This window comes from Mus musculus, chromosome 1 (genome assembly GCF_000001635.26).
Source record: "Mus musculus strain C57BL/6J chromosome 1, GRCm38.p6 C57BL/6J".
NCBI lineage: Eukaryota > Metazoa > Chordata > Mammalia > Rodentia > Muridae > Mus > Mus musculus.
Genome location: NC_000067.6, coordinates 195,015,777 through 195,038,757, shown reverse-complemented (window position 1 = coordinate 195,038,757; position 22,981 = coordinate 195,015,777). Strand labels below are relative to the sequence as shown.

At 44.2% G+C, this 22,981-nt stretch overlaps 1 long non-coding RNA gene and 2 other non-coding genes across 3 annotated transcripts; all 3 read right to left on the bottom strand.

Annotated features, from left to right (window-relative positions):
• Nucleotides 1-849: 849 nt before the first annotated feature.
• Nucleotides 850-21,359, bottom strand: A330023F24Rik (RIKEN cDNA A330023F24 gene). The gene is made up of 8 exons (NR_015566.2): nucleotides 21,207-21,359; nucleotides 19,818-20,157; nucleotides 17,194-17,372; nucleotides 16,963-17,070; nucleotides 15,042-15,208; nucleotides 14,352-14,461; nucleotides 6,820-6,871; nucleotides 850-4,935 (listed from the first exon to the last, which is right to left on the bottom strand). It is a non-coding gene; the product is annotated as an RIKEN cDNA A330023F24 gene (long non-coding RNA).
• Mir29c (microRNA 29c) lies at nucleotides 1,124-1,211 on the bottom strand. The gene has a single exon (NR_029745.1). It is a non-coding gene; the product is annotated as a microRNA 29c (primary transcript).
• Nucleotides 1,638-1,718, bottom strand: Mir29b-2 (microRNA 29b-2). The gene has a single exon (NR_029809.1). It is a non-coding gene; the product is annotated as a microRNA 29b-2 (primary transcript).
• Nucleotides 21,360-22,981: the final 1,622 nt, after the last annotated feature.

Sequence of the window (22,981 nt, the reverse complement as noted above, 5' to 3'; positions counted from 1 at the left end):
TTTAGTGGGGTAAATTAAAAAATACAGCTGAGGGACTTAGCTATTCCTACCAGCACATCCTTAGATGTGACTTAGAACATGGATTCTTCAATCAAAGGCTTGAAATAGCTTTGCAGCTGCAGGATGCATCATAGTCGCTGGGAAGTCTTTCCAGCAAATTCTCCAACAGCCTCCCACTTCCAGCAAAATGGGCAAGGCAGCCATCTGGGGTAAGGCAACTGGGATGAAGGCTTAGAAGAAGCTTCCTGAGCAGCTGATTTGCCATTAGTTATTAAAACCTACTGGCTTGAAATAATTGTACTGCAGGTAGTTCATAGTTAGCTATGCAACTCCTATGGAAGGGGCCACCTGCTTTCTTCCTGAAAGTTCCCCAATCATGAACCCTGCCCCTCCACCACCCCCAATGCTGGCAAATCTCTGAACAGTTTTATAGAACTTTTTCACCGCCTACTGAAGGGTTGAAATAAACTATCAGTGGAAAGTAGAACTCCCTCTGCTACAAATACAACTGAAATTAGCCTGCTCCCCTTTAAGGGCCACATGACAGTGCAGTTAAGTAAGTTCCCTGCAGCAACTGACAGGAGGAGGGTCAGAGTCCACAGTTCCCTTGGAACCAAGAATAGTCTTCCCATTTAGTAACATCCCTCAGCCTAGAGCTCCAACCTTCTGTCTCTGCTAATCTTTCATCTTTAGAATTTCATTCCTGTCTTAATGACCTTCATTTTTAATGTCTGCATGCAGCAACCTACTTCCAATTCCTTATGATTGGCACAGCAAATTAACTTTCCAGGGACCACTTCTCATTGCCATAGAATTATGAATGAAAAATAGTAGATAAAACAGACATGATAGATTGAATGTAGCAAATTATTTATTAAAGCCAACGTTTAACAGTACTTAGTTTATAACAGTACTACATGTCAGAAATTGTAACTGAGAATATTTTACAACAATAAATTATAACAATTAAAACCCCCCACTAAGTGATCTCTAACCTTGGCAGCCACATACATACGAATTAAAGAAGTTAGGAAACTGTGATCTTCCTTTTCCACTCTGCCCACGTAGGAAGTGATAGGCTGATGCTGATGCTGACACCACAAGGTTCTGAGGCTGGTGCTCTTCCCCCTACATCATAACCGATTTCAAATGGTGCTAGACAAAAACAGACTCTGAACACCAGGAGAAATCGGTCAGCCTGTGTAAGAGATGGACCGACTGGTGGTGTTCTTCAGGTCTGAATCTCAAGGCAGGTGACAGTCTGATTTCAGCTGTGCTGCAACCAGGACTGAATGAGTGCTCCATGGATCTTCCAGGTTCAGACGAGCCATACTGATGTGAATGAAGCAGTCCTCCACATACAGAGCTCTTACCCCTTCCTTGCTACAATTAATGAACAGTGCAGGCCCAAGGAACCCTCTTCCACCCATGGAATGCTGAATAAAGTAGACCACTTCCTGATTATACCCTTATACATTCTGAACACAAAAACTTTCTCACTATCACTGCCTCTAAACCAAACAGACTCAAGAGCAAATGTCACTATTCAAGTCTTCCCTTGATTTCTCGAAGGAGAGAGCCAGTTCTGTGTACAGCTGTTCCTCTGTAGTCTACCCTCTGCTGTGCTGCAATTCTTACTCCTAAAACACTGATTTCAAATGGTGCTAGATACAAAGATGGAAAAATCTAAGCCACCATGTGAAACCAGCTTCCAGAAGAAGAGGATCTCACTGAAGAAAGCAGAGATGTGCAGTCAGAAGAACCAGCCTCAGCCCTGAGAATCATTTTGCCTGTCAGACGCAGATGACAGCCATACAGCCAACACTTTGAGCAGACAAAAACAATGCAAAGCTTGTTTCCTGTGTGACTTCACATTAGTCATTAGAAATCATCATACACAATGAAATAAAAGAACCAAATCCATTCAACATATGTACATTTGTAATGTCTTGAATTTATGTAATTTCCCAAGATGCATAGTGTCGGTAGATATGTCACTTGTTCAAGACAATGACAATGACCTATGAGATGTTAACAACTGAACCCAAGTAAGTCACCTGTGCCAGGACAACTCTTCCACAAGTATTATTCAAAAAGAGTATGTTCCTTCCTGCTCTCTATCCCATGACCCTGTAGGCTAGCAATTTGATTTAACCCCTAATGTCTTTTTAAAAGCTGGTATCTTAACACTGTATTATACAGATAACCCTCTAACACAAAACAAGGTATGTTTTAAAAATGTACCTAAAAATAAGATTCACAAGCTATGTTTCACATTGTACTGCATTTTTGCTGTATATTTCCTCTGATGTCACAACTGTCATCTTTGAAAGGAGACAAAGAGTAGAGCTGTATTTTTCAGGTTCCCCAGAAAAACTTTTTGGCTTCCAGATACAAGCATATTTTTTTATGGCTCCTGGCTGTTTTGGGGTAATAGAGCAAATATAATGTGAGTATCCCCAGAGTCACAATATTCAATTGTTCCAAGATTCCAGTGAAGTAGGTTATTATTCCGATGTCTGCACAAGAAACTGTAGTCACAGGATACGATGAGCTAATGTCTATATTCCTTTCCCTCTGCCCACTGTTGCTGCTTGATCCACAGCTTGACTGTGACCTCTTTTCTCTTGAACTGAACTCAGAGCTAGACTGGGGAGGGGGATTTAGCTCAGACAATCTGGATGGGAGACTCACTGTAAACATGCTATCCCTGGGTGAAGATGAGAACACATCGTTGGTACTGCAAGAGGTCAAGTAGTCTAGGAGGACCTGCTTTTGTTCTTTTGCCTCATTGGTGCCCCTTTATTCTTTCCAGCAATAGAGAAGATGATAGCAATGAAGCCTAGCAATGCTGACACTGACTTCTCAGAAACTGGGCCAGCCAGAGGAGAAACAGAAGGCCCAGCAGCCTCCCTGGGGCTTTCCAGGGCCTTAGCTGCAGATGAGTGCTGGAAGATCTATACACTGGGTTTCTGAGTGACACTGACATTGGTTGGCAAAATTAGAGCCTGAGGGTTAGGAACTCTAACCCATGATAGGGAGGGCTTTAGGTCATAAATAGATTAGATGGCAGTTATTAACAAGGGTCAAAATCCTGTAAATGAAGGGGAAGGTGAGATTTGCATATGATAATATTCAACTCTTCTGATTTCCATTTCAGCCTAATTTTCTTAGCAACTTCCTCTACCATCCCCCAATCCCCTCCCTCTATGCTAAGGAGAGAGATCCTGCAGGGATCCAGGGCACACCTTTCCTCCCAGAAGGTTCTGCTTGTGCTGGCATCTCCTTTTATCAATCCTCCACCTCCTCTGTCAGCCATCTCAGCTCTAGAAAGCTTTCCCTCAGGCTATTCCAGTTTGCTATCATTTAGAAAACACCTGTTTCTTTTGGTCCTCAGCATGCCATGAAGCTAATTCCTTTCTTCCTATCCAGCAAATAAAGGGCCTGGCAAGGGGAAACTACCAGTGAAGGACTAGGATTACATCCATGGACTGCAAACCCTGTTTTCTGTAAATAAGAATCACTGAAAGATAATTTAAGCAGTGAACTACAGAGGAGGGAAAGTAGTCCTAGCATTTAAACCTTATGTTCATCCAATCCCACTCAGTCTTCAGCATCCTATAAAAGCAGGATTTCTGTAGTCAGCTGAGCAGTGTCCCTTTTCTGAAACAAGGTGGTGATCCTTCACTACTTTGGAATAGCTGGATGATTTGATAAACTCCGGAAGACTGTAGCTCTCTGGCACCAGGCCTGAGAGTTACCTGAATGTCTAAGAGGGCAGCCCTTGAAAACCTTAGGGCTGTTAGGGCTCTGCTCTCAGTGAGAATAATGGGATCTCCCTTCTCAACTGAGTGGCTTCAAGTAAACTTTATGCTACTGGGCTTAATAGAGTTGTCTAGAAAAGAAACCCTGCCTCACTTTTCAGTTCTGAACAGGCCACAGAGCAGGTAAGAAGTCTGAGACGCCACTCTTCAGCCTCCATCTGTTCCTATACTTATTTCTCTCTGGAAGCCATTCTACCCTCCCATGACAGGTCACTCCTTTGGTAAGGCAGGGGCAGACAGGGAGAGGCAATGTCACTCCTTGGTAAATTAGAACACCTGCTTGTCTATATGCTGAGAACAGGGCCCTGCCATAGTCTTGAATGGCTTCAGTGTCTTCATCTGTAAAGACAAGCTAGGGAAAACTGGTCAGAACACACGTATACACACAGCCAGAGACAACAACAGCATGCAAGAGAGGTACAGTAATCTTGAAAAGTCATATTCTGTCTAGATATAAAATTAACACATAGAAAACCCAACCCATGAAAGCCAAACAGTACAAATAAAGGTTGAACACTTTTCATGGGCCACTGGTTAAAAGCAAAGAAGAAAAAGACTACGTATACTTTAGTCTATGGCTGATGCAATGGTTTTTAGAGTCCTAAATACCCTGGGCCCAGAACAGAAATCCCTAAAATGTGGGAAGAATATGGGTTAGAGGAGAAAAATACTTGCCCCAGGAACCTCACCCTGCTGGCCCAGCCTGTGCTGTTCGATGTGCTCACATGCAGAATGTGGGAAGGTTCCAGCCAGGCAATAGCTTCTCTCTCCTGACCCAGCAGTGAGTGCTGAGTCACAGCTATGTGCATGATGAGAATTCCAGCCAGGGTGGGGGAGGGTGCCAGAAGCCTGTCATCCATTTCTTTGCCTGCCTTTGAAGGCTGATTTAGGAGTTCCCAACTCATTCATCTTTGGGAGAGAAGGTTAGGGAAGGCCTTTTTGAAAGAAAAAGGAACATCTTACCTCCAAAAAAGACTACCTGCTTATGTGCACTGAAGAGGGTGCCTGGCTTGTCACTTTCAGCAGCAGCCTGGGCCCAGCATCCAGGACATTTTGTCTTTAGCTGTCAGGCTAGGTAGAACATGTGGCCAGAAAGCTGTGGCTAGTGAATCTGAGGAAAGGGTAATAAAATGAGGAGGATATGTAGAGGATACATCAGTAAAGGAGAATTTGGAGCTTGTTAGCCTAAAATCAGTGACTACCGACTCCCAAAGTGGGTATAATATCCTCGAGACCCAGCATGTCTCTCAAGTACCTGCTTGGGTAACCAAGGAAGAGGTAACTGCTTCAGAAGCCTGGGGGGCGGGGAGGGGGGAGAGGGCAGTGCTAGTTCTCCTGGCTCCACTGAATCAGAGATAAGGACACCTATGTTCCCGGACAACAACATTCCTAAAAGCTGCCCCTTAAGGTTTTCTGCCCCTCTCCTTAATGCTACTGAATAATTCTTGGGTCTCAAAAGCTCCTAAACTCAGTAAGATTCTGTACAGAGCACTAAGATCCTGACACAGTATCTGGGCTAGACAGGGCATGGTACCAAGCTGCCTTCTGGGATGAAATACACATGGTTTAGAAGGTGAGGAGGAGGTAGGTACAGAGTGAAGGCCAGAGTGCACTGTACCCTGGCAGAAGGCTTTGCTATCACAGGCAAAAGAAACACAGCCCAGACCACTTTCATGGAAGTTGAAACTTGCCACAAGAGGAAAGATAAGCCTGCCTGTAGTCTCCCAATGCCTACCAAAGTTCATGGCCCTAGATCCAAACAGCCCACTCCATTAACATTCTCAAATTGTCTATACAGCTCAGAGGAGACAGGTTCAGTAAGGAGATACCAGCTTTATCAGGTCAGGAAAGAGATACTCAAGACCAACTTTACCACCTTTCATTTAGCCAGGACTGCTCTATTCTTCCTATTACTGCTAAGAAACAAGATTCCTTGTTTCTTGAGATAAGAAACGGGCATAACATCCTATCTGGTGCCATACTCACCAGACCATGTGCTTACTCACTGGGTTCTCAGGAGTTCTCAATAACAAAGTTCTATGCAAGAAGCCTTGCTCCTCCTGTAGAGGGCAAAACCACTCATAGCAGAGATATCAATTTGCCATCCTCAGGACAGCCCTAAGGAAGTCAGGGTGGACCCACTGACCTCTCAGTGGTAGTTCTGCCCAGTATCTGGGTACATACCTAGCAGTATATAGACTGGGGCACATTCTCATGTGTATGTGGCTGTACTGCCTCAGGTCAGAGAAGGAGGCTGGGCTTAGCAGAGATAGGTCTGAGCTTGTGGGTGGCAAAAGCCTCAAACCCTGTTTCATCTTTGGCAGGCCCAGCCAGTAGTAGCACCTACACTGCTATTCTAACCCTTTTCTATTATCATGACTTCTGTCTGCTAGTCTTAAGAACAATGAGAAGGAGGAGGTGGAGGATTAAGGGAGGTAGGAGGGAGAAAATGGAAAAGGAGGGAGAGGAGAGAGAGGAAGCGGAGGAGGAAGTTGCACAGTTTAGTGCATTCCCATCAAATCAGAGGGAGAAAACACACAGCTTCCCTTTTATAAGCCCTTCTCTGACCTCTTTCATTTAGATTCCTTCTCTGGACTAGGGATAGCTTAGCACTGGGCAGAGCAGGCACCCAGGTACCCAGTCAGGTAGGCTCTCACAGGCTCTATACAAGCCTGACATGTTCCCTGGGGACATCATCCAGCATGCCCTTTCCCTTGTTGGAGAGGCTACACCCTCTTGTTTTCAAAGTTTTATAACTGTATTGTTTGTTGTGCAGCAGATTAAATTCTTTGGTGGTTGAGGAAGCAGCAAGGGGGGGGGGGGGGTAAAGGAGAGACAGGAGGGGCAAAAAGGAGAGAAAATACAAGTAACTTCTATTAGGCCCAAATGATTAAATGCATTCCTTTCAAACACAAAGTTCACCTGTTTTGGAGAGCAGCCAGTGGCCAAAGGCAGTGTCCCCTCCTCTGTGCCAACTCACTCTAGCCTTTCTTACCTAGCAAAGTGACATCCAAGGTCTTAGACATCCAAGGCCATTAGGATTTGAGCTGAAAAGAAATAACAGCTAATTAGGTTTAGGATTTGCATACCTAAACAACCACTTCCCAAAAATTAGGTACATACTATAGGGAAAACAGTTCTCTCCTGAGGCCAATAGGAAGCTAAACCTGGAGACGGAAGGGTCCCTGCAGTGGGCAGTCCACTTACACTCTAAATCAAAGTCACTCCATTCACTGATACCAGAAGAACTATACTTCAAGAATGTAGCAATGTAACTTCAAAGGCAACTATAGTCAGCTCTGTATATCTCCAGGTTTTGCATTCCTGCACTCCAATCATTGTCCATGAGCATGTATATATAAATATGAACTACACCTTTACCTTAAATACACAGATTTTTTTTGCCACTATCCTCTAAAGAATTCTTAAAACAATAATTTGACAGCATTTTGTTTGAATTAAGTATTAGAAGAAATCTGGGTATGGTTTAAAGAGTTCAAAAAAGGTTATGTGTAAATTAAGTGAAAATAATTTCATTTCACAGAGGGGCTTCAGCATCTGTAGATCCAATATTCCATAATGACTGTATTTAGAAATGGCTAAGAAATGCAGGAGGGTAGGAAATAGAAAAGGAAGGAGGAAGAAAGTCAATAGTAAGTGTGAACTTGATACAACTCACTTAACCATTCCCAGCCTGTCGACACGTCCAGTCTTCTGATACTAAATATACAGCTAGTAATAACACAAAAAGACACAGGATTTTCTATACTTAATATAACATTCATTAAGCCATTAAGTAATTCACACTCTGGAGTTCTTCTAAGTAGTCCATCTTCTTGAACATACACCTAAGTCTTTAGCACCATAGACAATGCCTGTGACTATCAGAGCTGTGGATTTACTCCGAAACTCTTCTAAAAAACTCTTCTAGAAAATCTCATCTGATCTGGCTTTCTCTACCATCCACAATCCTTGTCAAGAGTCCTCTTCACTGGGAGGAATGACCCAGGATAGGGGTAGTAATGATACAAATACAGGAATAGAACAGATCTTCCCTGGAAGATATGAGTGACAGCATATACTTTCTCTACTTCTTGTATGAAAATTAAGAAAAATTACTAAACTCAGTGGCAGAAGTTCTCTCTGCAAAGGTAAATGGGTTATAGTTCCAGGCTCTACGCCTACATTGTCGCTCCTTGTCTTCAGCCTTAAGAATGGCAGAATCAAGGAGCCACTTTATATCCTAGTAACTTTGCCACACACAGTTTCAAAGAACTATAGCTTCAGAACTAGGCAGACCCGACAAAAGCAGATAATGTCTCCTCAGGAAGGTCTATCATCCATGGGGAACTCAGCAAAGTTACATGATATCTACATGAATTTCCCTCACAACTTTGGGTTGGATCCACTCTCTTTTGCATTCTCCAGGTGACTAGAAAGAACCAGCTCTAATACAGTACAAAGTAATAGAAGGCCGCTAAATGCATCCTTCACTAAAAGTGCTCCCATGTATCTGTTGTGAAGACAAACAGAGATTTGTTCAAGGAACACAGAGACAGAACACAGATTTTGCTGACCCCATCCAACCTCAATTGTCCTGAATGGAACACTCATGAAGTCTAACCCTTCATGCCTAAGTCCACGATAAGTAAAGGCAAGTACTTTTCTCTTTTCTTTTTTCTTTTCTTTTCTTTTCTTTTCTTTTCTTTTCTCTTTCCTTTCCTTTCCTTTCCTTTCCTTTCCTTTCCTTTCCTTTCCTTTCCTTTCCTTTCCTTTCCTTTCCTTTTCTCTCCTCTTCTCTTCTTTTCCTTTCCTTTCCTTCTCTTCTTTTTAAATTTATTTATTTTTTATTAGATATTTTCTTTATTTACATTTCAAATGTTATCCCCTTTCTAGTTTCCCCTCTGAAAATCCCCTATCTCCTCCCCCCTCCCCTGATCCTCAACCCACCCACTCCCATTCCTGGCCCTGGTATTCCCCTATCCTGGGGTATAGAATCTTCACAGGACCTAGGGCTTCTCCTCCCATTGATAACTGACTAGGCCATCCTCTGTTACATATACAGTTAGAGCCCCAAGTCCCACCATGTATTTTCTATGATTGGTGGTTTAGTCCCAGGGAGCTCTGGGGGTATGGTTAGTTCATATTGTTGTTCCTCCCATGGAGGTGCAAACCCCTTCAGCTCCTTGGGTACTTTCTCTAGCTCCTTCATTGGGGATCCTGTGACAAGCACTTTTCAATCCCTCTATCAGATCCCTGGGTCTATTAAAATAAAGGTCACTTAAAGGCTGAATAGCCAAGAGGTGATACAGCCTCAATGCCCTTAAAAGAATGAGGACTGTTTTCAGGACTCAAAGAAACCTAGGGCCCATCACTTCTCTCACCAGCATTTCATATACAGAAGAAACCCATTCTCCTATACTGATCATGAGGCAGGGGTTCTGAGCTGATGACAGTATTTCTAGCATCTAACTATGCAGTACATTAGACAGTGGTTCCAGTGGGTGATATATGTCAGTCAACAAACAGGTAACACAAACATGATACACTTGCTGAGAAAGCTCCTGGCATCCCTAACAAATAGGATGGGAAAACCTCAAAGATGCCACAGTGAGCAACACACAACACAAATATGCCAGAATTCACAGGGAAAACACTATGAAGATGTCAAAATGGCTTAAAAAGAAACCTCTCCAGGAACATGGGGAATGACTGGCATTCTAGCCAAGAAGTGCAAGCCAGATAGCACAAGAGCTCCTAGGAGTCAGAGAAGCAGTGGGAAGGAGAAGAAAGGCATTAGGAGCTTTCCATCCTCTCTCCAATGTGCAAAGTAGGAAGTGAAGATCTCAGAGATGCAGAACATTGTTAAAGACATCTAAGTTTCACTCCAACCCCTGGTCTAGCTGGAACAGGGGACATAGGTTATAAATTGAAGTTTGAAACTTCAAGTTCAAAGCAATGTGGTTCTGAGTGGGTTCTTCTTGGCTCAGTTCAATGATGACAGGACCAATGCTACCTCTCTTCTCAGTGTTGTGCAAAGACCCAGTGAACCAGCTAATGTGCAGAGATCTGTGTAGTAATTTTAAGGCTCTTTAAAGCTCCTTACATCCTTAAGATTGGTCTACATGTTCCCTGGCACAGGGGCGCCTACTCAGGCAGCTTTGGAGAATTTTTGTCACATTGTAGCTGGGTTAGAGTCTCAACCATACAAGAAAAAGAGGATAAATAAATGCGAAGTCCTCTTCCCACAAAGGCAGGCCTTGAACAGAATACCTTCCTTGAACATACATGGTCTCTCAATCTGAACCCTGCATAACAGCCAGCTCCCATATGTTTATCTCCTACTTGTCTCTAAGAGAGAACAGTGCCATATCCTTCCACCTGGTAAGTCCTCACCAGCTACCTCTACTCAGTTAACCCCTTCTCTTCACTGCCACCCACCCAAAACCCACTCCTACTACCCACTTAATGTCCATCACCAATTACCATTCAGACTAGTGCTAGAGTTCTTATTTGGAACTAAATTTGGTTGCTCTTAGGACTTCAAGATCCCTACTTTCTCTCTTTGCAAGTTGGGTTCATTTTCCTGACCCTGAGTTTCTAGCTAAACAAAACCTTCACAAATATTCAGGACAGGCCTAAGGAGCAAGATGAGTTGGAACCTCCAACAGGATCCTCATTCAAAACCTGTTTCATAGACAAAGTAAACTGAGGACATGGGCATGAACACAAAACAACATAAATCCATTTTCCCTGACTTGCTTCCCCATGCTATAACCTCCAAACACACACCTTTATCCCTATGCAGATTTTGATACCTTCAGCCAGTGACAGCTCCTATATTTTGAGTAGTCCCAAGTAGCAGTGTTAGGCCAAGGAGGAGGGAATTACATATGGCTCACCTTAATCACCTCTTCCCAGGTAAACAAGTTCTGAATCCTGAAGTTGAACACATGGAGCAGAAGCTCTCATGGCTTAGCACCAATGGCCTGCCTCAACCTCACAGAGAACACAATGTACACAAAGCGCCTAACTGCAGGTGATGTCTCCCAACCTGGTCCTGTCCATTCTCTGTAGAAACCATGTCCCAGAAAAGACTACTATTCAAATTAGCTTCCTGCAGGTACATACTGTCAGTGACTTAGCAAAGACCTGGCTGAATGTTCCTTGTGCTGCAGGGATGAGAGGTGTGGTGATTAGACTGAGGCACAAAAGCAGCTGATGCCTGATGAGGGCTAAAGAAGACAAAGGGCAGCTGTACCAAATGACTGGTGACTCAGAGTCTGACCTCTCCCCCCACCAATTCCTAACCTAGTACATGCTTTTACGAGCTACCAAGAATGTGTAAGGATTTGTTTAACTAGAGAAAAGAAGAGTTGGTATCCATATCAATTCTAACCTTGTGGAAGATAGTCCAACTAACATGGGCTTGGCTATCTGTCATCTGGGCCTCTTCTTTCCACTCTCCTCACTGTGATTTTCTTTGTGTTTTTTTTTTTTCTTTTGGAGGGGGAGGTGTTTGAGACAGGGTCTTAATCTAAGCTAGCCCAGGCCAGCTTAGAACTCAACTCTCCTACTTTAGCCTCCTGAGTGCTAACATGACAGAAATTAGTCACCATATTTTCAATGAGTGATGCCTTCCTCTTCCTTCACACACAATGTTATCTGTGGCTACTGTGTATTTTATGTTGCTACATTATGGACAATTTTATACCCACAGTACAAGAAGAAATCTAGTCTCAGGGCTCTGTACCTCCAGCTCCTAGTATATCCACCAATATCTAGAAGATATTTTTCATTTCCATGGACACCAAATAACATCTGCCACACATCCCCCCAAAAGGAATGTGGACAGTCTAACTGGGACATAGTTTGCTTATACTGTAGATTATATTGTTTCTTGGGGATGTTAATTCACAAAATGTCTTACTTTTAGCCCAAGGGTGAGGAGAAAACGTGGCTTTGGAATTAGAAGTGCTGAAGCAAACCTCAACATCACTCATCAATTGTGTGAGTTTGACTTAAGTCATTTAATAATTATACTTTAATAAAAATCAAAGGGAAATAATCTGTGTCACCAATGGTGAGAGGGCAGTCTCCTTTTCCATGGATGGAATATGGGGACCAAGATATCTGATCCCATCTCCTTGCCTCATTAGAGATTCATCTGGGCTCCATCCCACCTACAGCCTAGACATTTGAATATGTCTTCCCACATATCCAACCTCATGACTTGTTTCTTTTATCCAACCACAAAGAAATATGGCTCTATGAAGTTCCCTCCAACCTATTTCTATAGTCTATCCACATAGGTATCATTCCACAGCATCAAATTCTGCAGACTATGAGGCTTCAACAGTATTTTCTTGCTTATCAGCCTAAAAGCAGTTGGAAGGAACCAGCAAGGATCCAAACCAGTGTATACTTTTCTCATGGCCATTGATCAGATAAATTAAGGAAAACAAGAACCTCCCATAGATGGCAGGGTGACTAGGGCAGTATCTCTTACTTATCCTAAAGGCTGGCTATAATGTATAAAGAAATGACCTGTGAGAGTTCACATCCTCCTCTAAAGCTGCAGTACTGGGGATATACCCAACCCAGAGAATAGAGCCAAGATATCATTTGAACAATTCATAGCCCCAGTAAGAACAGGATTCAGTAGAACCCAGATGGTATGGCCCAAAAAGGGCTCTGAGTAAGGTACTTTGTATTCTACAGCTATGCTGTCTCAGCTTCAGTACCACAACTGTCTTCTAGAACTTAGAGACTCAGAGGTCAAGGAAAAAGTTCCAGGCATGCCTATATGCTACTCAAGGCATGCTAACTGCCATGACTACTTAACTGGCAACACACAATGCTGCCTGTCACACAACAGAAGCCAGGCGGAGGCTAGGAGCAAGGCAAAGCACATCTGGCTCTAGCACACCAGTGGGTATCATCTTGAACTAGGTTTATTCCTTTCTATCTCCCAGCTGCAGAGCTGATTGAACTCACCTCTTCATTTAAACATCAGTCCTTCTAACTCTCTGCTATCCCTCACACACTACTGAGGAAGTGACTGAACTTGATCAGCTCCTTGAAGTAACAGAAAACTTATCAAAACTGACTTTTCTTGGCAAGGACCTCAGAGGCTTGCCTTAAAGGGAAAAACAAGACAATTAAACATATGGGGTGAGATTCATTTGTCTTCCTTGAACAGTAGTAGGAGGAAGCAAGGAAGGAGAAACACATCTACATGGTGCCAGGAGAGTAGCTACATTAGATAGCTGGGATTGAGATCTCACAGGTACCTAGTAGAATTATCCAGGATAATTCCTTTTTCCTTAGACCCGAAATCTCTGGCTATTATTTAGTTCCCACTGGCCCTATTGGCTAAGAACACTGCCAGCAATGATGGACAGAGATTTTTGAATGTCACAGCAAGTACCTGCTGCTTTCTGATTTGTTTACAATGGGGTTGTCTTCCTACTTCTGAGGGACATCATCACTTTAACTCATCATTGCTGTTATTGTAAGGCAGAGAAAAAGCATACGCAACCCTGTTGAGTACCTGGAGGTACTTTGAAGACAATTGAAGACCTAAAGAAAAAATCCAAGTAGGAAAAAATTCAGAATCTAGTTACTGCTCAGCCCAGTATAAGCTATATCCCAGGCTTAGCCTAAGCCCCCTAAAGCTCAGTGTGTCCAGAGTAAGACAAATGCCCACTCTAAAAGGAAAGAGCATGTTTGCACCCTGGGCAGCTCCCAGGACCTCGGGGATGGTATGGGAATTACACCCCGAATAAGCTCAGGTTAGCTGTCAGTAGCCAAGGAGCTACCCTGTCTACAGTGCTGCCCAGATATTTTCCAAACATCTCATGGCCTAGCTAGTTGAGCAGGCTGCCTTTATCTTAGCACTCTGCTAGTCACCCATATACAGAAAAGCCAGGGGGACAATGGAAAGAAAAAGATAATTGTTGGAGGTTTGGAATGGTAAGGTTTAAGGGAATAGATCCAGGGAGCAGCCACACTCCACCTACCTTAGAGGCATGATCAGACCTTTTCTTTGTTGCTTCTCCTTTCTAATCAGCAGCTTGATATTAATCTACCCACAAGACCAGGCCCATGTTATATTAAAATATACTTGAGGTCAAGGAATCACACAAATTGGTGGCTCAACAGTACCTACAAGAAGGAAGACCATCTAACCTACTAGGCCCTACCACTGAACACCATGGGCTTTTATTTACTAACCACCTTCCTTCCCAAGACAATTAGCCCTTTCTGCCTTGCTTAATTAGGATGAAGGCAAAGAAGACAAGAGAAGGCAAAGAATAAATATAGCTGCTGGATCAATAGCTGAGAATATTTTCATTCATCCTAAAGAAAAAAACAAATGGAAGAACAGGCAGGGGTAGATGAAAACAGAGAGAGCAAAAGGTCCAAAGGAATGAGAAAAGGTCAAAAGATGTCTTTGAGCAGAGCAAATCAAGCAGGAAACAGAGGAGACACTGGAAGCTGGGGTTTGATGTAGGGCATAACCACCTTTGGCCACATGGAGTGCTCCAAGTCTTTCCTTCTCTATACATGGCATCCTACTGGCCCTCATCCCACCTCAGCAACCTCATCCAGCATGACTTTTCATCTTTCAGTACCTGAAACAGGAAAAAGAAGAGTAAGTATGGCAGACCCAAGCCTGATATGGAAATATACACCTTCCAGCCCTTGAAGATAACTCATTTTCCACACTGTAGTTATGATAGAAGTACTCTTCTCTCACAGGGAAGGGTAGACATGTCTGCTAAGATCTGCTTAGCTCAAGGCTATATATAGTTGAGGTTCCTACAGCCTAGAGATTTGGAGCTAGAACTTGGCAGATCTATGCCAGATGCTGGCAAGGACCATCCTTATGCAGCCAGCCAGCTAGAAGCCTCAGCACAAACTGGGCACAGTGAGTGCATCAGGGTCCTTCATGAGGCTATTAATTAACACTTCTCACCAAAGACATGTCTCCTGGATCCATTTTAGAGAAAACTGGCTTCTAAAGTATGAGTCTAAGGAAGATAGATATATTGTGGCCGAACACTGAATTGCAACATTTCCTTCTGAAAGACAAAGGGTGGGGCACATAGGAGAGGAAGAAAGAAGATATAGCAGTCCAGGATTATAAATACCTATCAAACTTTCACATTTGAAGGCAGAAAAGAACGTATAAAAATGAGGATGAACACTTACCCACAGAAAGAAGGGTGGTCAAGCAGGTCCTCTTTGCCGTTCCACAAAAATGTAGGCAAACTGCTCTAGCATGATGGCTTAGATGCACAAACACCATCCTCAGCTGAGCCTGTGTTGCCAAGAAATTGTCATCTACTTACAGATGGAGCTGTACTCTACAGAATTCTCTGTTAGGAAAAAGAGGAAGGGAGATCAGCTAGGCTCAGCATACAAAACCAATCAAGCAACAACTTGCAATTGGAGTTTTATGTAGCCCCTGGGACAATAGTCCTCTGCTGTGACAGATGCAAGATAATACTGGCCAGAGCAATGTGGAGAAGAACCAGTACCTATGGATACAAGTTCTGACCCAGGAGTGCCTATCTACCATGGCTTTGACAAGTGAACATGAGACAACAGAGTTCTCTGAAGCATGGTAGCTAGGCTTTCATCATACGCAAAGCTCAGAACCTAGAAGTATGGTCCCCAAGTTCCCAACTTCTACACTAATGCAGCCTTACTAGCCAAAATGCTCTCTACTCAGACACAAAATCTAAGGGCTTCAGACACTTTTGGTGGGTCTAGACTGTGGGTATAGACAGCTAGTTCTTATGCCTGCTCTTCTCTACTCTGCTGTGACCTCAGTCATATTTCCTGGCCACCATTTGTTCTCAGGCCCAAGAGATGCACCTCCAAGAAATACCAAATGAGTCATTTTAGGTGGCCCTTTGGGAGAGGAGGTGCTTTGGCGGCAAATGTCTACCTTAAAATTAGTGCTAGAAAATATAGGAATTAAAAATGGTTCCTGGCAAAAGTCTGGATGGAGGTGAGGGCCAGGATGTCTCCTATCCCCAAACTTAAATTGTTTGATCCTCACCCTAGACTGTGCCAAGGATGGCAGAGAGAAAAGGCAATAGTTTGTCCAGGATACAATTGCAATGAAGGTATGATAGGTATGGCAGGGGATCATGTGTCTTTAGTGCAATGCTGCAGGAAAAGCCTAGAACCCAGAGTTTCCATGATAATGTGCTAAAGGGGCAGGGAGAAGGTGTGGGGAGAACTCATTTTGGAGGAAATAAGGAAGATGAAAGGAAAAGAGTAAGCTCTGACATGCCAGCACAAGGAAAGGGGAAGCTGAGACTGGGGAGCTGCCTTCAGGTTAGGGCAAGTGAGGCAGACCACATCCAAGCTCAAAAGATGAAGGGTATTCAGGCATCATGCCTCCATTGGAGCATCTACTCCAGGAGACTATAGCGTCACTGTCATGGGGGGTCTTCTTGCCCACTCTTGGGAAGTAGGAGTTACCCTCAATAAGACCAACACGCCTATCACAGACAGATCCACTGAGAAATACCAAAGGGGTATCTGGCTCTGGAAATAAGTCTATCACTGAGGACCTGTGAGAAGAATTCTTTAAAACAAAAAAGAAAAAGAAGGAGGTGGGGGGTGGGGGAGAGAAGAAGAGAAAAGAAAAGGGCACTGTTTTCTAAGCTCACTAAATAATATAACCAGCCTTCTTGTCTCTAAATTCAAAATCCAAGGGTCTCAGGGCTCTTGTGAGGTGCCTCATGTCTCCCCATCTCTGAAGCCCAGCAGTGGCCTTCTCACTATCCCGCCTTCAGTAAAAATGACTGAAGTCAGAGAATCAGCCCAGAGCACCAATGAGCTGTTTTTATTGCTTTCATGTTGTCAGAATATTCTGGCTGTTCAGCTGAGAGCTCCATCTTCTGACTCCAGATACACTGAGTCATCTTCTAAAGAGGAAAAAAAGGAAACACACACACACACACACACACACATGGGGGGAGAGAGAGAGAGAGAGAGAGAGAGAGAGAGAGAGAGAGAGAGAGAGAGAGAGAGAGAGAGAGAGAGAGAGAGAGAGAACACAAGAAAACAAAGCAGCCGTCACCAGGGCCCAGATTGCCGTTGACAAAGGACTCACTGGCTGTTGTCACTCTCAGCTCCACAGTGCAGTATTGGGGATAAGGGGCATCAGGGTGCTCAGATTCTCCTCCCACAGGACTCAACAGCATCATGAAGCATACAGACACTGTTGAGATTCAGCAAGAAAACAAGCAAATCTACCATCAGAAGGCTCTCAGAAACACCCCTGCTTAACCCCTGTTCTGCCCCGACCATCACCTCATCCCTTCAGAAACAAAGGTGTACTCACTCTTGGTAGAATACCACCACTTTGTAGGCTTGAGGTCAAACTCCTGAGATATTCCTCTTTCTTCTTGCTGTGACAACTTGGAAGTATTTAATCCTCCCCTAATTTGCTGGTCACCTGCTATTCTCTCATTTTACATCCCCAATAAGTCTCCAGGCAGGGAAAGAGTGCTTGAGCCAAATCTACAAAGAACAGAAAATACGGTGGACATTCCTACAGAACAGGCTGCTAGGGATCTACTTCACAGGCTAAGGGCACTTAGGCAAGAAATAGGATGACCTGTCTAAAATCAGCCAACTGAGATTGGGGTATACGGACCTGGTATGAGTAGTCCAGTGTCTGTACCTATCTCAGTGACTGGGCTTACCCTCCCCTGCAGGTGTTCCTACCTACCCACCTCTGCCTGCTCTTCCAGGAGGAAGGCACACAAAACAACTGAGGTTTGTTCATTTCAGGTACAAAAAAATATATCATCTTGACTTAACCTGGCCATGAAGGAAAAGGACCAGCTGAATGACCTTACACAACTTTAGAGACTTACAATATTCCTAAAATAGCTATATTTGAGGGTGTCACCTTCTAAATAGTCACATTTGAGGGTGTCATCTTGGAAACATGGAAGAAAAAAGAATTTTGAAGGCTGGGGTTCTTGTCAGCCACAGGATTCTCCCTAAAGGGTTATGATAAAACAAAAACAAAAACAAAAACAAAAACAAACAAACAAACAAACAAACAACCCAAGTAGCATTCATGAGAAACATGGCATCCGGTATGAGGGGTTCTGAATAGGGATGCCTTCCTGCCCCTGGCTTCTTACTGGAGCACAAACTCTGATAGAGAATACACGGAAGCACACATAAAAAAAAATAGCATGAAAGGAAGGAGACTTGTAATAGTGGTTACAGGGATTTCTTCTTATAGGGTGCTCAGGGAGAGGTCCTTAAAGACAGTGGCCGTGCAACAGGTAGATCACAGGCATGGAAAATGGCCATATTGAAATTAGGGAGAAAAGAAACCCAGGGAAATATGGGTGGTCTGGTTTTTACCCGAGGAAGGCTTCTTGGGAAAGCTAAGGCCACTTGTAGTCAGCTCAGAGTACTTACCGAACAGGAGGAATTTCAAGCTGACAATGGGAAACCATTTTAAATCTCTGAGCAGGCAGACAAGATGGCCGCTATCCGCAGAAGGGTCTAGAAAGGGTTGGGCAGCAGGGAGCCTCACTAAAGAACAGCAATTAGAACTGTGGCCCTGGCAGGGGGCAAGGAGGAAAGGCAGGGTCATCTGACCAAATGCTGCTGCCTGCTGTGGACCTCAACCCATGTCTCCATATGGAGGCAGAGAGAGAGAGAGAGAGAGAGAGAGAGAGAGAGAGAGAGAGAGAGAGAGAGAGAGAGGGAGGGAGGGAGGGAGGGAGAGAGAAGAGAAGAGAAGAGAAGAGAAGAGGAGAGGAGAGACAGAGACAGAGACAAAGGGGCTATTTGAAAAACACAAACCACAAGTCTACCACATCTGAGATGAGCTCCTATGTCTGCTTTCACTCTCCTCCATCACTAGGCACATGATGGAACATCTCTGGTTTAGGCTGACTAGGGCAGGGAAGCCAAGTAGTCATACTCTGGTAAAGATGGGGTCCCCGGTCGTGGGACCCTGACCCAGAAGGCTTCCATTTAGACCTCCATCCAGTGCTGTGACCCAGCATGGAACCAGGCAGTTCTGCTTTCAGACCACCTTCATTGCAACAATCATAACTGCATCTATCTATACAGTGGCTGTATTCCTCTATCAGAGACCCCTTTTTAAATCCCCACCCACTCCTTAGAATTAGCACAGCAGGGCCAACCATGTAAAGGACAAGCAGATATGCCTTCAAAATGGCAGCCTCAAAGGAATCCAGAGTGTAAACCCAGCCAGGAAAAGGAAAGCTAGAGACAAGGAAAGGACACTGCCAACCCCCTCCCAAAAGGTTTTCACTCCTTCCCTTAAAAAAGTCCCTGCCCCCAAACTAGAAAGGATAAAAGGGAAAGGAAGACATTATCCCCACCTCTAAGCCAGGGACTACAGGTGACACAGGGTACTCAGAAGGACATTCTGGGGTCCATGTCCTCAGATGAGACAGCAGATCATTTCTGTGCTCAAACTTGGTCACTAAGTGGCTACCTCATTCAGGGAGGGAAACTCCCACTGTTCCCTAGCAGACCCTCAGCTGTGAGCCGCAAGGAGTGGGGAGGTAGAGTTGCAAAGGAGGCTTGAGAAGGCACAGGCCACCCTGAGTTATATAACAAGGAGGGAGGTGTTTGTCCCAGGCCAGAGACCCAGGGTGCAATGCGTTCTTGCTCTGGATGCGCAGTCATGGGTGGAGCCACTACGCATGGTGCAGGGCCAAGCAAACCCCCTCCCACAAATATGAGACCCATTACAAGGATAAGATGGGGTGCCAGAACTCTAATTTTCTAGTTTTCCCCCAGTACAAGACAGCTGCTGCCGCCCCAGTTTCATTCATCTCCTGGTTCCCTAGACTGACAAATCATTCTAAAGGGAGTCCTTCAAAGCCCTACCCACTTACTTTTTGAGAAACATCATAACAGCCAGTTTCCAAGCAATACTCTGAGGTTAGTCCCCATCCTTACCTTCCCAAGCACAAGGTAGCGTCAACTTCCAAAAGGCAGATTCTTCCAATAGTGGGCTCAGCTCAGAGCTGATTTGAGGACTTTTGGACGACCAGAGCATCAACGCAGATCTGTTCACTTGGGAGCAGCCCATTCAATAGGAAGCCCAGGGTAATGGCGACAGCAGCAGCAGTTCTGCCCTACCTTGCCCGATAGTTTCCAGGGGAGCCAAGAATTATTTTTGCCGCAACACTGAGGTGTGGCAGATTGGAAAATTCCCTTTTCTGACACCAAAGCAGAGGACAAATATTTTCTTCCAATTTGTTCAATCCTCTTCAAATCCATCTCCCCAGTCTCCTCCCTCCAAAAAAAAAAAAAAAAGTTTGAGGCATTTTAAGCTCTTCCTCATAGTTCCTGAAATTTAAAAAAAGGTAAAGGAAGACGCTTCAGTTGGGCAGTCTGAAGCAGGCAGACTCACCTACGCACACCCCTAAAAGAGATTTTAGAAGCTGCTGGGCTTCTCTCCCTCCCCTTTAAGCAAGTGAAATGCAAATTCAGATTTGATACTCTGTCCTTAGCCAATCAAAAAGAGGTTTTCACCTGCCATTGGCCCTCCCACCAATGAGAGGAAGTGTCTGAAATAAGAGCCCTCCCCTGGCCAATGGAAGGCCAGCTCAGTCACTTAGTTAATGATGCAGCAGTACAGGGAAGGCCATCACATGTGAACTGGAAGGGAGCCAACATGGAGACACAGAGAAAGCAAGGTAAACAACTTTCCAACGCCAAAAGGATGACATTTAATCTCTAAATGTTAGCTTCCCACCTAGACTCATCTTTAACCCTTCTGCTGGTCCCACAGATCCCAGGAGCTTCACTACCTGTCTCCACAGAGCTCCTAACAAGATGCAACAGTGACTGCGTCATCATTCCCCACTTTTCTCAACTACGCAGTGACAACCTCCCAGCATCACCCCACTTCTCTCAGCCCACACCCTACCCTATGCCGATGCTCTTCCACCACCCCAGATGCCCACAACTAGACGTTTTAATAAGAGAATGCCTGGAAAAACAGTCCCTCTTGCCTGCTTCTTGTCACTTCTCACTCTCTTCCTTTCCCATAAGCCTGCACAGATGGACACTGACACCCAAACAACCTGGAAAACCAGTCTCTCCATCCACCAACAGAAAACAGGGTAAAGGGTGAAAGGTTAAGTGGGAAGCCGGGGATGGTTCACTCCTCTCCTCTATCCTGGTCAGACTTAAATAGATGACACTAAGGGAGAAGAAATTAAAGTAAAAATAAAATAAAATAAACCTCCAAGGGAAAAAGACAGCAAAAGGCAAGAAAGAAGGTAAGAAAAACAGCACCCACATACCCTAGACATTGCCCTTATCACAAGAAATACATACGTGGAAGAAGTGGGTTACGCCATCAAGTCCTTAAGCCACACTGGACCACCAGTCGTCTCCTGCACAGTCCCAAATCCCTGTCCAGATACAAGGTGCCGCAGTCCTGAATGTTCCAGAATCCACTCTGATTAAGCCTTCCACTGCCACCCTACCAACTCTTGTACTCACTCCTGCCCCCACCCGTTCCCACGTACTCCCCATGGGAACTGCCTGTGCCACCTTGCGTGACATCTTAGCCTAGGCTACCCAGAGGCCTCTGGACACCCAACAGATTTCTGAACGCTTGGCAGAACCTGGTGCCCAGTGTTGCTATGACTTGTTTCTTGATTTTTCTCTCCGCTGCAGCACGGCTGCTGCTAGCAGACCTATCGACAGCTTGTATGCTCATGCTGGCTCTCTCTCTCCTTCTCTCTCTCTCCCCCCCTTCTCCTGTCTCCTCCCCCCTCTCTCTTCTATCCCTCTCTCTCCTCTGTCTCTCTCCCCTCTCCCCCTCCTCTCTCTCTCTCTCTCTCTCTCTCTCTCTCTCTCTCTCTCTCTCTCTCTCTCTCTCTCTCTCTCTCTCTCTGAGCGCTGTGACGCAGATCTAAATTCTCCAGTCTGCTCCTTGTGTTGCAGAAGCAGAACTGCAGCTTTCCCTCTGGAGAGGCAGAGGGCAGTGCCAAGGCTGGTCAAACAAGGAAAAAAAAAAGTTGGACCTACATTCTGTTTTCTTGGCCACACATTTTAGCCTGGTTTTTTTTTTTTTCCTTTCTTTCTTTCTTTTTCTTACCTAACAGCTCCGTAACACACAGGTCCCTATTTCTGCAGCCTTTCTTCTTCACTTTGAGATTCATGGGAATAAGACTAGCTTTAACTCTTTGAATGGCAGCTCCCAGGGCTCAAATCAACCAGGGCTGTCCTTAACTAAATATTGCATCATCTTTTCTTGAGCCATATGGGCTTCTCCTAGCCATAGGCTAAAATAGTCCTCACCATGAGACCACCATTTCATTAACTCTTTCTGTCACGACAAGTCCAAAATTATAATCATGGTGCCCAGACATTATTTTTCTGACATTATTTTTGCCTTTTTATTTCATCTCTTTTTTTTGTTCATTTTGCTTGTTTGTTTGTTTTGTTTTGGGGCATGAAATCAGGACTTTTAAATCCTGAATTTCCTAAGGCTAAAAAGCATAATTAAAACATTTTTTTTGCTAACTCCACAAATGAGATCCTTCTATCAGATCAGGTATTTTAAAGAATAAACCAAACAGCAGCCTGAAGAAATCCAGAGTAATGTACGTCTATTCATTCAGTGTTTAAAATTTTAGAATCTAGTTAGGTATGTTCAATTACTTCCCCAAAGGCAGGAAGGCCACACATCTAAGATTTGTTGCTGAGTCATTTCTTCCCAAGATCCTTCTGACAACAAAAAAGACAACAGAATGATGGCCAAGCCTAGACCTAACATAGCCAATACCTGTTTCTTCCCTAGGATGGGTAACCAGATGAACCCCCAGTCCTTGAGCAATACTTTAACACATCCACATACCTGGAAACTCTTATGAGGAAAGTTCCACTGATGCTTCAGAGCCAGGTACAAGTTACTTTAGGGTAGTGACAACTCTTAGCAGCAAAGCACAGCTTCTAACATCCCCTTTCCTGACAATGCTACAAAGAATAGCTCAGATACTAACCCAATGAACCCTACATAACCAGACACATTCAACAAGGCTCATGTTCCAACTATTATATATATAACTTATTATATATATAAATGTTTTCTACACCAGCCT